Source organism: Hylobates moloch, unplaced genomic scaffold (genome assembly GCF_009828535.3).
Source record: "Hylobates moloch isolate HMO894 unplaced genomic scaffold, HMol_V3 SCAFFOLD_13, whole genome shotgun sequence".
Lineage (NCBI taxonomy): Eukaryota > Metazoa > Chordata > Mammalia > Primates > Hylobatidae > Hylobates > Hylobates moloch.
Window position 1 is genome coordinate 29101826 of NW_026652288.1, and position 17076 is coordinate 29118901.

At 43.5% G+C, this 17076-nt stretch overlaps 1 protein-coding gene and 1 long non-coding RNA gene across 2 annotated transcripts in view; one reads left to right on the plus strand and one right to left on the minus strand.

The window, feature by feature from the left end:
- Positions 1–4827, plus strand: part of LOC131381020 (uncharacterized) — a 53605-nt gene extending 48778 nt beyond the window's left edge. The window contains exons 4-5 of the long non-coding RNA XR_009209429.1: positions 3451–3654; positions 4526–4827. This is a non-coding gene — a long non-coding RNA (uncharacterized LOC131381020). The remainder of the gene's footprint in view (positions 1–3450; positions 3655–4525) is intronic.
- The window catches only part of ALK (ALK receptor tyrosine kinase), a 738718-nt gene that overhangs the window by 173077 nt on the left and 548565 nt on the right, over positions 1–17076 (minus strand). The window lies entirely within an intron of this gene.

A 17076-nucleotide genomic window follows, 5' to 3' on the forward strand; every position in this document is an offset into this window, starting at 1 on the left:
CCCAGAGGTGGTCGAGAGGGTGTGGGCAGACCTGGAGGTCCTGTGGATGGAGACAGAGTGATCTGTGTGGACCTAATGACCTGCCAGCAAGGACTCCTTCAGTCAAGAACTGACCGACTGGAAAGGACCTTCAGGAGCATATAGAGAATATAACTCAGGCTGGGCCCGTGACCAAAGACCAGCATGGAGTGAGTCTCTCAGTGGAGAAGGGAGTAGATGGCTCTTCCAATACTAGGATGATACAGAAGCCTTCCCATGTTTACTTACACTTCAGAGGAATGATATGGAGAATGAAAAGAGCACAATTCTGAATTATCTGATTATCTGTCCAAAAGGGAGGAAAAAATTCCCAAGTGTCAGAGTTTACTCTAAATTAGATTAAGCTGTTTGCCATTGATGGAAATGGGTTTTCCAAAGAGCTAAGTTTAATTTTTAATTTTTGCATATAGAATGTAAGATTTATATTCTCTATATGCTCCTGAAGGTCCTTTCCAGTTGGTCAGTTCTTTCATATTCCAGCTGGTCTGGCTTTTCTTCCTCCCGTCATTACTCTCTTTTCAAACACACCCCTTCTCTGGGCTGGGCTGTCCTCTTTTTGAAAATACAAGCTGAGATATAAGGTTCTAGTGTGCTTATTATGCATTTAATAATTTATCTGGATGCTGTGTATTCCATTTATTTCAGTGTGTGCATCCAGTGTGTGCCAGGCTCTGTGCTGGAAGGTGACTGAGCATCCAGTGTGTGCCAGGCTCCGTGCTGGAGGGTGAGGATTTGGAACAAAGGTTCCAGTGTATTGGGGAACATAAACACAGAGACTTTAAAGTCATTTTCTAATATTTTCAAGATTAAGAAGGGGCAGGGATCAGTCAAAGAAACAATAGAATAGGAGGTTAAAAACTCATGACTTGGCCACTTGGTAGCTATAGAATCATAATGTCTTTGGGATTCAATCTGCTAATCTGTAAAATGAGGGAGGAAGGAAGACAAAGAAATCCTTTAGATCCTTTCCAGATGTTAAATTATATGACTCTTGTGAGTTTCAACAGTACAAAATTGTATAGTCAACTGAAACCCCAGGGGGCAAGAGAGGTGACAGGATACAGCAAATTCTTCTGTTCCATTGTAAGATCCTCAGAGCAGTGGCAAAGCTACACCTTAAGCAATTTACGCTGGGGTGTGTATGTAATTGATCAGCTCCCTGAGTAGTGCTGGCAGTGCTTGGGACCTAGGGAAGGAGTTTCTAGATGTTGTGTATTGAAGGGCCCATTCTTGCAATTTATTATTATTGTTATTATTGTCATTGTTGTTATTATATTGGCAGGGGAGAATCTAGAATCTTAGCTTATGCTACTTGGCTTGTTTGTCTTTGCCTATAATTACAAAGTTGAATGCCCATGTAAAGTGATTAAACGAATCTCTGAAATCATCTGAAATATTAATATATTTGCCTTATTTACATTTTCTAGCTACTGATCTCAATCTCCTACTCTGCTTTGTGTTTATAGTATCCCATGCCACACCATTTTGACTCATTTTTTCATTCATTCTTTCAACATTTTACAAAAATTCATGGCGCCTCCATTTTGTCCCAGGCTTGGAGCCAAACACTGGGGATGTGGAGATAAAGGGGATGGCTTACTGTTTAGCAGGAGGCAAAAATAACAGACGCTAAAGTCAAATAGGCTGTGGCACTTGGATGACCCACCTGGGTAATGGGAAGCCTTGCTTGAGCTTGCCAGAGCTTTGCAGACAGAACACTGGGCTACTAATCATACTGTATGGAATGAGATTGTCTGTGTGCCGGAACCAAGGGCTGGGATGGGGATACAGTGGGAGGAATTCTACACCCCACAAAAGAACTTGTCAAATGGTGGCTGTGTGACTTCCTTTCTAATTCTTTTCATCTCTGAAAAGCAACACCCAGTGATGAGAGACAGTGGCCCCTCATATGTCAGTGGAATTTCTGGTGAAGTTGCACCAGGTAATATAATAACATGAGTATGCAAATAAAATTTTCAAAAATCCAAAGAATTTGAATTCTCTAGTAAAGTCTCCTGCCTTGGTTCTCAAAGTAGGGCTTCTTGTTGTAAAATCAAATTACCAGGTGGTGGGGAAATCGACAGACAAGTTTATATGTCTGATAGGGAATATATCAGGTAGGGAAATTTTACTTTCCTTAATACAAGCTCAGAACTTCCAGGTTGGGCACAAAAGGAGAACTTCATAGAGTAGGAAGTGGTAAGACCTCATAGCCTTTTTCTCCCTTTCTCCCTCTTTTCTTCCCTCTCTTCCTCCTCCTTTTTCTGAGACTTGGCATTTGTCTGGAATATCCCATGGATCACTACTGCCATCATCCATCTGTTCTCAGGGGTAATATTTAAACCCTTTAAAACCCTGGCAAAAGTCTAGTCAAAACTCTGGGAGTACAACCAAGATAAGCTGGAATGTTCAATATGATTTTACTAAAGACTAGGAACAGACAAGGGCAAAACAAACAAACAAACAAACAAACAAACAAGAAACCTCCAGCACTCACCATGAATTTAAGGCTCTGTGCTTTGCTGACCCCAGAAGAGAAAAGACTCTTCTCAAGACCCTGCTTTCCAGTGTCTTCCCATGCAGAGACTGCAATCTTAGCTCCAATTTAATTTCTTGACACTCACAGGAAAATGCTGGACCTTCTTACCTACCTAGAGCCTTGCTTTTGCCATGTGACTGGCACTAGGGAAGACCTCAGCCTTGGATAAGACCTCAATCTCTAATTAAAGACCTCAGCCTTGCCCCTGAGGTCCTCTTTAGGATCACCACGTTCAAATGCCTCCTCGCTGGTTGTGTGTGTGTGCACACGTGCATATTTGTGTGTGTGTGTGTGTGTGTGTGTGTGTGTGTGTGTGTGTGTGTTGGTCTCCTAATGAGAAAATGACAGGCACTTGAAGGAAAAGGAGGAGAAATAGCAGAAGGGGAAAGGGAGGAGAGATCATCAGAGGATCTTTGCTTAGAGTAAGGATGAAAAGAGAAGAATATTCCATCAGTGTATGCCCTGGAGCTGGGCCCCAGTGTAGCCAATCCAACCATTTCAGCCACCTTGTGGATATACAGCCTCAGGCCTGTGCCTGGAGCAAGAGCACAGCAGGCTTCACTGATAATGGAGCTGGGCACAGGGATCAGATGGGCAATTCCACGGCCCAGATTTCTTCCCTTCACAAAAGGAAAGGAAGAAAGTGGAGAAGTGAGAATGAATTAATAGGCAAGCAAAAAGACAAAGATATCTGGAGTGTGGAGAGGCACACAGAAGAGGCTGAGGCTGGGGAGATGCAGGGAAAGGCTGTCCATGAGCTGCCAAACAGTTGAGATGGAAAATGATCTGTCTGCATTTATTTATTTATGATCACACGGAATAAATAAATGATATGATTCTGAGTCGAGCACCTGCTTTTGCATTACATACAGCCACAGAATAAGGAACAGGAAGAAAGGAATGGAGAAAAAGGCCACATCAGTGGAAGAATGGCAGGGAGTGGACAAGAGGACAGCCCTCGTGCATTAGTTGACACACGTGCACAGTGGATCTCTTGGGGAGAGAGAGTGTGCAGGGAGCAAGCGTGAGTTTGTGTTTGTGCTCTAACAAGAAAGAAAGACATCGATCCTGTGATGGTAAAACAAGGAGGAAAACAGAGACCACCTCTTCCTGTCATTTTCTGCTTTCTCTTCTAATTCAAATCACATAGTTCAAGAAATTTTGCACCCCACCTTCATACATTCATAAGCCCAAGTCCTCAGGACAGAGGCTTTGAGCTATTCACTTGTTCTCCTGGATCTCTGGGTAGTGGTGTGCAGAGGGCTTGTTCCCTGTCTAGTCCTCCCCGAGACAAACTGGCCCCCTCCAAGGGAGAGTTCTGTGGTTGGTCCCAGCCATGGCAGCTTATTCACACACCTGTGGTGTGTTTCTGAATCATAAATCTATAGACAGCCTAGGATGGGAAGAAGACAGGCTGCCTTCCCGACCTTACACTTGGGCTGCCCGTCCCTGTAGCAAGGGGGAGATAATCAGGGCCCTTGTCCGGAGCCAATGTTTTCATTATATTTAAATTTCACAAACAATTGAAAGGATCAGCTCATAAAAGCAAAAGAGAGTTGAGGCATTCAACCTCTCTGGGCCTTTTAAGACCACAGACTTATTATGACCATGTAAGTTTCCAGGAAGAAGCTTCTAATTAAAGCTTATTGCCTCTTAGCTACCATTGGCCGGCCATGTGGCTGGCCCTTCCTGTTAATTAGAGCAGAAAGGCATCCTAGTGGGGTTGTAGCCTCATAGAGTCCGTGCCCACCTTCCGGCCCGCTTCCCCTGTGAGCTCAGGAGGATCCAGGGCTGCCATGTTGGCCCATCATCCCCTAGACGTGAGACTTGGGATCCAGACAGGATATTGCACCTGTGTTCTTGAAGGAAATGGTAAGACCCTGAGCTACCAGTGGTAGAAATGATTAATGGGGGGTAATTAGTTAATGTTTGTTAATCGTTTTGTAGATACGAAATGCTGGCTAAGAGCTAAAGGAAGGAGCAGAAGCAGCAGAAGCTGAAAGACTTTATATCCACCCAAATGCTGATCATAGAACTCCATAATGTTGGAGCTGAGGGAAGGAGGGATCTCTGAGACCGTTTGCTCTATGGTTTGCAAATTGTGCATTGAGGGGCCTTCTGGGCTCCTGCCCAGCAACTGTCTGCCAACGTTTCCTCCCCAAACAAATCTCAACGAGAAGGGCAAAATAAAGTTCCATGAAAACCATGCTCTCAGCATAACTTGAAGACAGAAAATGCCAGAACTTTAAAATAACCAGAATAAAGAGAGAACCATCATCAAATCCCAGCAGTGCACTTTCTGGTACTCCTAGGCTATGCCCCTTGGCTAGCAAAAGGCTCCCTCACTCCCTGCACAAAGCCCTTCACTCTGGAAGACTTCAGTGTGAGGTTCCCACAGATCCTGGTGTGAGGAGCTCTGTCCAGGGGTCTGGGTAGGGAGGAAGTGAAATGTTTCCAGGATCTTCAGCTAAAGGTTCAGTCCTTGCTTACCTCTCCCCACCTCACCCTACCCCACCCTACCCCACCAAACAAACAAAACAAATCAACAAGATCAATTCTGTCCTTGGGGACATTTATGAAACTTTAGGCCAATGCACAAGAGACTTTTACATCTAATGTTTGGTGGGTTTGGTTCTGACTTGGTATGTCAGTTTAGAAACTGAGCCCTTCTCTGCCTGATTTGGGAGATTGGACCCCCCTGCTAGTCTCTGGTGTCACCTCAGGATCCTGCCCACTGTTGCACCTGCCAATGGCTTGCACTGAGAAGACACACTACCCCCTGGCTCTCCTCTCCAGCTGGTGATCCCAGGCCTGGCTGCACCTCCTCCTCATGTTCCTCTGTCCCCCCTGGAGTGCTGACTTACCATTGTCCCCTCTGATGTGTCCCAAATGGCAGAGAAGAGTAAAGCAACCACTCAGAGTATGGGGAATCACTATGAGCAGGGAAGGTCTTCAATGCTTTATCTTAATATTTGCGTGCAGTTTGCTTTGGAACTCAGTACACAGCCATGCTAGTTTAAATTAAGAAATATTCCTCCACTCCAATCTTTTGGTAAAACTGAAGCTCTTGAAAGATGAGCCACGCTGATTCTTTGGGTTTGCATGCTTTGGGAGCATTGCTACACATCTTGCAGGTGCAAACATCTAAGTGTGAGTGCTGGCCCCAGTTTACCCCAACCCACCTGTTGGTACCTCTCAACCTGTCCATAGCCAAATGCCTTCAGCCTCCTGTATGGAGAGGCTCTGGAAGTACTACAGTGAGCTGAATCTCAGACCTACAGGGTAAGGTGCTGCGAGCTGAGTCATCTAGTCCCTCTTCCAGAGGATACCATTTCACTTCACCAAGCCTGAGTTGTACTAATTCACTGTTGGTCCAGTTTTTCTTGATGACTCATACCAATTGTTTGTATCAATTGTTAGTTAATGAAGAGCTGCCAAGGCCATTGGGCCAACAATACCATGATCTGCAATTTGGACACAGGGAACGGTAGAGCTAACCAGTTTGATTTTCCACTAGGTTCCAGGCACTGTGTCAGGTGAGGCACACAGTATCCTATTTAATCCTCACATGGACCCAGGGATAAGTGTCACTGTCTTCATTTCACACATGAATTATCTGGTACCACAGGATGTACTGGACATGTAGCACCCAAGTGACTCAGGATTCAAGTCCATGTTTTTCTTCTCCAAGTCCTATATCTTCTTTCCACTGTCCATGCTGCTGTATCCCTTGCTTTTCTTTCTGTTGCATCTTTTTGGCCATTCTACTCCTTATGACCTCTAATGTTGGAGAATAAAACAGAGAGAGGAGGTGAAGTTGGAAAGTTTGAATCCTGCTGTCAGTTGTTTCAGGAAAGCGGAGACGGTGTGGGAGAAGTGGTGGACTGGAACCAATGTCTAAAGTGACATTTCTCCGATCACATCTGGAATTAATTTATCTGGGTCCACCCTGTTTGCTTCACAGCCACATTTTTTTTTAAGGAACGATTCCAGAGAGCTCTTAGCGACCTAAAGAGAAAACATCTTCCCAAGCCCCTTCCCCATCACCAGCTGGAGCATCTGTCTCATTAATAACTGGAGCCTAATCCTTCACATTCAAAGGGAGTCCCATTACCCAAAACAATAATATTTTTAATTACCTAGGCAGAGTGGCAATTGCACATTGAATACCAGGGATGATGTAAAACTAATAAATAATTTTGGAAATTCGTTGAACATTTTAATGAATTAAAAATTATGAAATATTTATAAGCAGTAACAACACCATTTATTACCATTAATAAAATACATTAGTCAGACAATGAAATTCATTACTATTTTACTACTAGACATTGATGTCAATGACTGAGTATTGCTCCAAATTACTAGTAAAACAGACCAATTATTTTAGTGTGATTAATCTTTTCAATTATTTCCTTTATGTAGTTGTAATTTGAAAGCAATTTTCTTCTGGGAGTACAATGACCTCGGCACACTCATTCTTTATTTATTTATATTTAAAAACCTTTGTGTCTGCCCCCATTCCTGGGCAAGTTCCAATGATCGAATATTTAAAATAGTTGCCCAAGCAGGCATTGTTTCTAAGCACTTTATGGGGCATTTTAAAATTGGCTTTATGAATAATTATGGATAAGCCATTCCAAAGTAAGAACTTCTTTGCCAACAGTAGCTAGGCACTGGTGGAGAAAGGAAAGACCAGTGAATTTCCTTCCTGGTTCCACCTGCTTTGGCCTGACTGTTTTGGATTCCAGTCTTCCTCAAGGGAGGCAGTGTGACAGGCATTTGAAAAGACCTCTCTCCTGCCTCCAACTACCTCTACAGAATTAAGCAGGATTACTCCTTTGTGTGGCACAAAGGACTCTGTGCACCCAGTCACCAAGGTAAAAAAATGACTTTATCAGGCATAAGAGCATAGGTCTTAGGAGGCAAGAGAAGCAGCTGCCTTTGCAGTCAGAAAGCAAGTCTGGGCTATCAGAATCTCTGCTGCAAAAGAGATAAATTTTCCCTTTGCATAATGGCTCCGGCAAGGCGCAGATGGAAAGGCAAAAGGCGGATGTGAACCTGTAAACATACCCCAGGATAGTTGTGCAGAATTATTCAGCTCTGGTTCCAGAATTAGGAGATTCAGCTTAGTCAAGGGATGCCAGAGAGAGGATGAGAACATGTATTGTGCCAAGCATTGTGCTAGGAGCGCTGCACGCAACATCTGTTTTAATTTCCCAAAAAACCTATAATTATGTATTTCCTGATGAGAAAATGAAAACTCATAGATTTAGGAAACTTTTCCAAGCTCAAAAAGGTGGTGAGTGATGGAGCTGGCATTCCAAATTCATTCAGTCTGATTCTAAAGCCTCTAATCTTTCTCCCACATTGGAATAAGCAAACTTTTATTGAGTGATTGCCATGAAAAAAAAGCACTTCACTGCTAATTGGGATAGAGAGATTTTTAAAAAAGACAGTCTTTGATTTTAGGAACTTAGCATCTATTGAGTGAGACACATAAATAACTGTGGAGAGAAGTAGACGGTTCTAAAATAGATATACATGGAAACAATTCTGAGTGGAGACTTAAAGGAAATACTAATTGAGCTGGGATTTGAAAGATGTGCAGGTCTTTGAGAGATGGAGAGTGCACTACAGGGGGCACAGATGGAACCAAAGCTTGAGCTGGGGAGGGACATTTGAGAAATGCAAGCAGATCTCAGTGGCTGATGAAATCATAATTTTCATGCTTATCTTTTAAATGGTTCAGTCCACAGTAAGTTAAGGGCAAGAGATTTTGGAAATAGGGAGTTAAGAAGGAGAGCGTTTTGAAAATGGAGTTGAACATTCACCTGGAGTTAGGCACAAGAACTAAGTGAGGATCCTAAGGTCGTGACTGCGATTTCTCCCTGGTGATCACTTCCAAGCAATAGAGCCCACCATTGCATGGCTGATTGAGTGCCCTGAAGTGACTGATCCAGGTGGTGGCACCTCCCCAGTTTGGCAGTGTGTGGCTCTCATCACCCTCTTGGCATTAGGTCAATAATTAACGTCACAAGGCTCTGCAGGAGGCCTCAGAGGAGCCAGTTTGTTTCTGTGAATGGTAATTTCTTCATGAGAAACATCAGCAGCAACGAAGCAGGTTAGTTCTCAAACGCTTCAGGCGAGGTGAGGCCCAGAGAGGTTAAGTAGCTCATGGCATCATTTACAAGGCACCTCCACAGCCACCTTATCACTGACCCTCAGCATGAGGTCAATTTTGAGACAACTACTGACATGTTGTTATCCCTATTTTATTTTATTTTTATTTTTATTTATTTATTTTTTTGAGACGGAGTCTCGCTGTCTCCCAGGCTGGAGTGCAATGGCACCATCTCAGCTCACTGCAAGCTCCGCCTCCCAGGTTCATGCCATTCTCCTGCCTCAGCCCCCCAAGTAGCTGGGACTACAGGCGCCCACCATCACGCTTAGCTAATTTTTTGTATTTCAGTAGAGATAGGGTTTCACCATGTTGGTCAGGATGATCTTGATCTCTTGACCTCGTGGTCTGCCCGCCTCGGCCTCCCAAGGTGCTGGGATTACAGGTGTGAGCCACCGCACCTGGCCTATCTCTATTTTAAATGACAACAAAACAAAACAAAACAAAAAAAACCCAACCTATGTTCCAGTTATGAGGGAAATCTTTAATGATCTGAAGTGTGATGGCCAGTCTATGGCAAGTAAGAGGTAGGAAGGAGACTTAAATCCAGGTTTTCTGATTCTGGTTCAGTGCTCATTCTGTGGCCTTTCTGAGAAAGGAATGTTGGAACTACTTTGGAGGAAGACATCTCCAGGAATGGAACACCTATTCAATACTGACAGAGGAGGAGCACTGCCATCTTGGGCAAGCACCTCATCCTAAAGTTCACCTTAATCAAAAACCACCTAAATCCAAAGGACATCAGCCTAATGACCAAGGTCAGCATGACCATAAACCACAAATAACATCTCTGACCAGAAACATTCCAAACTCCTCCCCAACCAGACACATGCTAGCCCCGAGATAGTCTCCCTCCAGCCGGAAAGATGTCAGCCCCAAGATAACCTCCCCTCCATCCAGAGAAGTTCCAACCCCCCATAAACTTCTCCCCCACACAGAAACATTCCAAGCTTGTGATAAGCCCACTCACCCTAAAACCAATATATACTCTTAGTCTGTAAGAGAAAGCTCTCCTGACCAAAATCAGCCAGAAGCCCCTCTCAGGTTTATTTTCTTTAAAATAAATCTGTTTTTAACCATTGAGCTGCATTTTGTGTTTCTTTCCTCTTTCTTTAACTCTTACAAACTCTTTGTAAGATTTGCACTTACTCTGCACAAACTCTTACAACTCTTAGGGTTAGGGTTAGGGTGCAAATTAAATATAACTCAAAGATGCCCTTTAAGAAATAGTTCTATGCAAAGTAGAATGGAAATATTAAAGCAACCACGCCAAAATTCAGTCCTAAGACAGAAACAACTATTTTATATTAATGTCAGCATGCACCCAGTTTAGTACTTGCTCAGAAAATGTCTGTGGCATGGATGAGTGGATGCATGGATGGATGGATAGCTGAGCATGCTACATACAGAGTTTTCTGCTGGCAGCCCCAAGACAGAGTGCCACTGTGATCTACATTTTAAAAGCACAGACTGAGGATCCTGCTGAGGCGTTGCTTGCTGTTGGAGGAGAAAATGCCCAGTTTGGGCCAGGCTGCTAGGAGCCCATGATGTAATCCCTCATTTACCCAGCTGGATTTTGGAGCCTACTCTAGATGTTGATTGGTTCCACATGGCTGGCCAAAGATTTGAATCTATTTGTTCAGCTTCTCTCGTTTCCTCTTGTCCCCTTTCAGGCTAAGAAAGATATCCTCCATTGCCCAACATTGTCTTTGGTGGAGAAGAAGGAGAGAGAGGGGGACAAGGTTACAGGATGCTACCCATTTTTTCCTGGAAATATTTATACTAGCTACATATTCCAGTACCTCAAAGCCAGAACCCACCTGGACAAGAACTTGCCTTGTGAAAATGGCCCATATTCAAAGTCTAATAGCCTTGTGCTAAGCCCTAATTTTTTAAAGAAGATACTGTTAATATACCTATTTTTGCTTTTAATATTTTAAATAAGTGTAACATCTAGGACCAGACCATAAAAACTGGAGTTAATAGGAGAGCTGAGGCTGGGCGCGGTGGCTCACACCTGTAATCCCAGCACTTTGGGAGGCCAAGGCGGGCGGATCACGAGGTCAGGAGTTCGAGACTAGCCTGACCAACACGGTGAAACCCCATCTCTACTAGAAATACAAAAATTAGCCAGGCATGGTGGCACGCACCTGTAATCCCAGCTACTCAGGAGGTTGAGGTAGGAGAATTCCTTGAACCCAGGAGGCGCAGGTTGCAGTGAGCTGAGATGGCGCCACTGTACTCCAGCCTGGGTGACAGAGTGACACTAAATCTCAAAAAAAAAAAAAAAAAAAAAAAAGGAGAGAGAGAGCTTGGAATCAGACCGTCCAGTGGTTCTTAAAATGTATTTCATGAAGCCCCAATGAGGGGGAATGTCAAGGGCTGTGGAACAGGTGGGTTCTGGGCACCTCCCAAAGACAGCTATACTTGTATCATTTTATATACTGGGCTTCCATATAAGACTTTGTTTTAATTAAGGCTTCAGGCTCTAGAAAAGGTTTGAAGACCACGGATCGAGTTCAAACACCTCATTTTAGCCCCAGAGAAGTTAAAAAACGGTATTTGTGCATCTCAGACTCTTTGGGGACATGTGTTTCAAGGTATCCATAATAACGGGACTGCATTTGACACTTTGGATTCCTTCATCTTCCTGAGCCAGAGAAGTTAGAGAAATAACTTCTCACGGGTAAGGTGAAGGTTATGACATCCTCTCTAATGAATGAATCAGAAGCAATGTGTATGAAATTATCTTAGTAGAGTAAGGAATCAAGAAGATTACTTCTTTTGAGAAATTTGTTAGTGAGCTGAATGTGGCTGTAGCCTGGGAAACCTCAGATGTGTTTCTTGTAGGTTCATGAAAGAGAAGAGGAGTTATAGTGGCCTGCTCTAAAATGTATGTAGGCTCACACAGGAGCTATCTACATCTCCTTGTTTTTCATAGGAGAGCTCCTTTGCAGCTCTTTGTCTTGGTGTTGACTAGTGGCAGTGGTCCATCTCAACTGCCTCTGACCAATCTGAGCTGGGAAAGGGACATACTGAATTGATTTCTTAGAAAAATTGAGAACTTGACAACCCTAAGGTGGAGGCAGAAAGCACCTTGGGCTGGTCAGTAATTTAGTGTATCACATTTCAAGGAAAATCATTGGGTCTTTGTTCATTCAATTTCCACATGGCAAGGGAGACAGATTAAATGTTTCTGGTGTCCCTTCCAGCAGAGATCTTCTGTACACACAGCAAGGTGTGGTAGCTAAGAACATGGATTTTGGAGCCAGACGGCCTCCATTTCAATACTAGCTGTGTGACTTTGAGGAAATTACTTAGGTCTCTGTGACTTGATTTCTCTATCCATATAATGGGAATAATAATGATAAGAATAATATTACATACTTCATAGCATTGTTGTAAGGATTGAATGAGTTAATATATGTACCATGCTTAGAACAGGGCCTAGTGCATGGAAGAGCTAGATGAGGGTTTGCAAGGCTGTGCATTTTTAAGAGCTGTTCAGGGCCACGCTGATCCTCCCCTCCCCTCCCCTCCCTCCCTCTCTTTCTTTTCTTTCTTTCTTTTTTTTTTTTTTTTTTTTGACAGAGTATTGCTCTGTTGCCCAGGCTGGAGTGCAGTGGTGCCACCTCAGCTCACTGCAACCTCTGCCTCCTTGGTTCAAGCTTCTGCCTCAGCCTCCCAAGTAGCTGAGACCACAAGTGTGTGCCACCATGCCTGGCTACTTTTTTTGTATTTTTAGTAAAGATAGGGTTTCACCATGTTGGCCAGGCTAGTCTCGAACTCCTGACCTCAGGTGATCCACCCACCTCGGCCTCCCAAAGTGCTGGAATTACAGGCATGAGCCACCATGCCTGGCACACTGGTCCTTTTCAAATCCCTTTCAAGAAGCTAGTCTTTCCCACTCTGATGTATGTGTTTCTGTAGGCACCTCTGAACCTGAGGGGTCCCGGTGAGTGTCCTGCGTGATCCTATTGCTCTGGGTTGTCTGCTCAAGGAAGGTTTTTGTGAATGGGCTAAGGGTTCCCTGGGAGCCCAGGCATGGGTGTCTCTGGGGGCTAATGTCTCTCTTGTCTGTGCTGATTGTGTGAGCTGCTCTTTCACTGGCCTTTCAGTGAAAAATCTCTTCCAAGCCATTTCTACTCACAGCTACTTTCTTTTGGAAGTAGTAGGGTAATAGCCCAAAGCTATAAAAGAAGGTGCAGGATTTATCAATTGATTGATTAACCAATCAGTCAACGTGTATTTGTGTGGCGTTTTCTGTGTGTTTAGCACCACGCTAACTGCTCCCTGGAGAAATAAAAGAAATGTAAGACAAGGTCTTGAACTTCAGGTTAGGATCCCAAAATGATTAAATGGGAAATGATTATAAAACACCTACTAAATTTAGATGTAGAGAATAAAGTCTTCCAAGGAGAATTTCTGTAGCTGCAAATGACATTTCCTGGCCCCAGGGAATGAGTGAGGTGGTCCAGTCTAGGCCCCTTATTCTATTATTTTCTGATGTGGGAGGCAATAAGAAATGACCTATGTCACATGAAAGTGCCACAGGGGAAGGAGTAATGTTGAGGAGATTTATCTGGCAACGTGTGGAAGATGGAATGGTATCAAGGAGACCAGTTGGCTGCTGCCAAAGTTCAAGTCTGCATATATGAAGAATATAGAAAGAAAAAGACACACAGCTGGGAATATGAAGTCAGAAGGGTATATCCAAGAGACAGCAACAGCAGTATTGTATTAGTCCATTCTCACACTGCTGTAAAGAAATACCTGAGACTGGGTAATTTATAAAGAAAAGAGGATTAATTGGCTCATAGTTCCACAGGCTGTACAGGAAGCATGGCTGGGGAGGCCTTAGGAAACTTGCAATCATGGTGGAAGGCAAAAGGGAAGCAGGCACATCCTACACAGCTAAAGCAGGAGGAAAAGAGCAATGAGGAAGGTGCTGCACACTTTTTTTTTTTTTTTAAGACAGAGTCTCGCTCTGTCACCAGGCTGGAGTGCAGTGGCACGATCTCGGCTTACTGTAATCTCTGCCTCCTGGGTTCAAGTGACGCTCCTGCCTCAGCCTCCAGGCGAGCTGGGACTACAGGCGCCCACAACCATGCCCCGCTAATTTTTGTATTTTTAGTAGAGACGGGGTTTCACCATGTTGGCTAGGATGGTCTCGATCTCTTGACCTCGTGATCCACCTGCCTCAGCCTCCCAAAGTGCTGGGATTACAGGCGTGAGCCACCTCGCCTGGCTGCCGCACACTTTTGTTTTTGTTTTTGTCTTTTGAGACCGAGTTTCACTCTTGTTGCCCAGGCTGGCAGGCAATGGCGCCATCTCAGCTCACCACAACCTCTGCCTCCCAGGTTCAAGCGATTCTCCTGCCTCAGCCTCCTGAGTAGCTGGGATTACAGGTATGTGCCACCACGCCTGGCTAATTTTTGTTTGTTTGTTTGTTTTTTGTTTTTTCAGTACAGATGGGGTTTCTCCACGTTGGTCAGGCTGGTCTCGAACTCCCGACCTCAGGTAACCCACCCACCTCAGCCTCACAAAGTGTTGGGATTACAGGCATGAGTCACTGTGCCCGGCCCACTGCACACTTTTAAACATCCAGATCTCATGAGAACTCACTCACTATCACGAGAGTAGCAAGGGGGAGATCCTCCTCCATGGTCCAATTACTCACCAGCCCCCTCCTCCAACACTGAGGATTATAATTCAACATGAAATTTGGTGGGGAGGGGAGGACACAAATCCAAACCATATCAAGTAGCTAGACAGAGACAGATAGAATACAGGCAAAAGCAAGTCTAGAGGTGAAGGTTCTGGCAATTTGGTTGTAGTGGTAAGAGGAACAGGAAGAGTCAAAGATGATGCTAAGGTTTTCAGGAAATAAATGAAACCTCAGCCTCTTCCACAAAGACAGTAGAGTGTAGTGGACAGAGACACTGGCTTTGTCATCCGATCAACTTGGGATTGAGTTTGACTCTACCTTCGACTAACTGAATGACCTTGTCAAGTTTTGAAACTTCTGTGAGCTTCAGTTTCCCCATCTGCAAAATGAGGATACTAGTCCCTGCTTTACAGCATTATTGTAAAGCTTGCATGAGGTAACACATAAAGGCATTGACACTAGCCTTTGCGCATGGCGAGTGCTCTGTCAATGTTAGCTTTTTTATTAGTCCATATCAACTGAGATGAACTGAGCACCTACCTAGTGTCACACACTATGATAAGTGTAAGGATGTAGAGAGGATACAGGAAGGGCCTCTGTCTTGATGACACTCACAGATAGATATTATGTCCTATGCAGGGAGAATTGTCCCATGTCTCCTTGAGGCTTCTCCAGATGAACTAAAATGGCATGTCTCTGCAGTGGGCTAAGGAAGAGCTGTAGAGTTATACATTTGTGTTTCCCCTTGTGCTCTATCTGTGCCTCATCATGAAGGGACCAAGTTCTTATCAGAAATATAGACCAGGCACAAAGGGACTTAAACTCCCACACAATAATAATGGGAGATTTTAACACCCCACCGTCAGCATTAGACAGATCAACGAGACAGAAAGTTAACAAGGATATCCAGGAATTGAACTCAGCTCTACATAAAGTGGACCTAATAGACATCTACAGAACTCTCCACCCCAAGTCAACAGAATATACATTTTTTTTTCAGCACCACACCACACCTATTCCAAAATTGACCACATAGTTGGAAGTAAAGCTCTCCTCAGCAAATGTAAAAGAACAGAAATTATAACAAACTGTCTCTCAGACCACAGTGCAATCAAACTAGAACTCAGGATTAAGAAACTCACTCAAAACCGCTCAACTACATGGAAACTGAACAACCTGCTCCTGAATGACTATTGGGTACATAATGAAATGAAGGCAGAAATAAAGATGTTCTTTGAAACCAACGAGAACAAAGACACAACATACCAGAATCTCTGGGACACATTCAAAGCAGTGTGTAGAGGGAAATTTATAGCACTAAATGCCCACAAGAGAAAGCAGGAAAGATCCAAAATTGACACCCTAACATCACAATTAAAAGAACTAGAAAAGCAAGAGCAAACACATTCAAAAGCTAGCAGAAGGCTAGAAATAACTAAAATCCGAGCGGAACTGAAGGAAATAGAGTCACAAAAAACCCTTCAAAAAATTAATGAATCCAGGAGCTGGTTTTTTGAAAAGATCAACAAAATTGATGGACCGCTAGCAAGACTAATAAAGAAGAAAAGAGAGAAGAATCAAATAGATGCAATAAAAAACGAAAGAGGGGATATCACCACCGATCCCACAGAAATACAATCTACCATCAGAGAATACTACAAACACCTCTATGCAAATAAACTAGAAAATCTAGAAGAAATGGATAAATTCCTCGACAAATACAACCTCCCAAGACTAAACCAGGAAGAAGTTGAATCTCTGAATAGACCAATAACAGGTTCTGAAATTGTGGCAATAATCAATAGCTTACCAACCAAAAAGAGTCCAAGACCTGATGGATTCACAGCTGAATTCTACCAGAGGTACAAGGAGGAACTGGTACCATTCCTTCTGAAACTATTCCAATCAATAGAAAAAGAGGGAATCCTCCCTAACACATTTTATGAAGCCAGCATCATCCTGATACCAAAACCTGGCAGAGACATAACCAAAAAAGAGAATTTCAGACCAATATCCTTGATGAACATTGATGCAAAAATCCTCAATAAAATACTGGCAAACCGAATCCAGCAGCACATCAAAAAGCTTATCCACCATGATCAAGTGGGCTTCATCCCTGGGATGCAAGGCTGGTTCAACATACGCAAATCAATAAATGTAATCCAGCATATAAACAGAACCAAAGACAAAAACCACATGATTATCTCAATAGATGCAGAAAAGGCCTTTGACAAAATTCAACAACCCTTCATGCTAAAAACTCTCAATAAATTAGGTATTGATGGGACGTATCTCAAAATAATAAGAGCTATCTATGACAAACCCACAGCCAATATCATACTGAATGGGCAAAAACTGGAAGCATTCCCTCTGAAAACTGGCACAAGACAGGGATGCCCTCTCTCACCGCTCCTTTTCAACATAGTGCTGGAAGTTCTGGCCAGAGCAATCAGGCAGGAGAAGGAAATAAAGGGTATTCAATTAGGAAAAGAGGAAGTCAAATTGTCCCTGTTTGCAGATGACATGACTGTATATCTAGAAAACCCCATTGTCTCAGCCCAAAATCTCCTTAAGCTGATTAGCAACTTCAGCAAAGTCTCAGGATACAAAATTAATGTACAAAAATCACAAGCATTCTTGTACACCAAT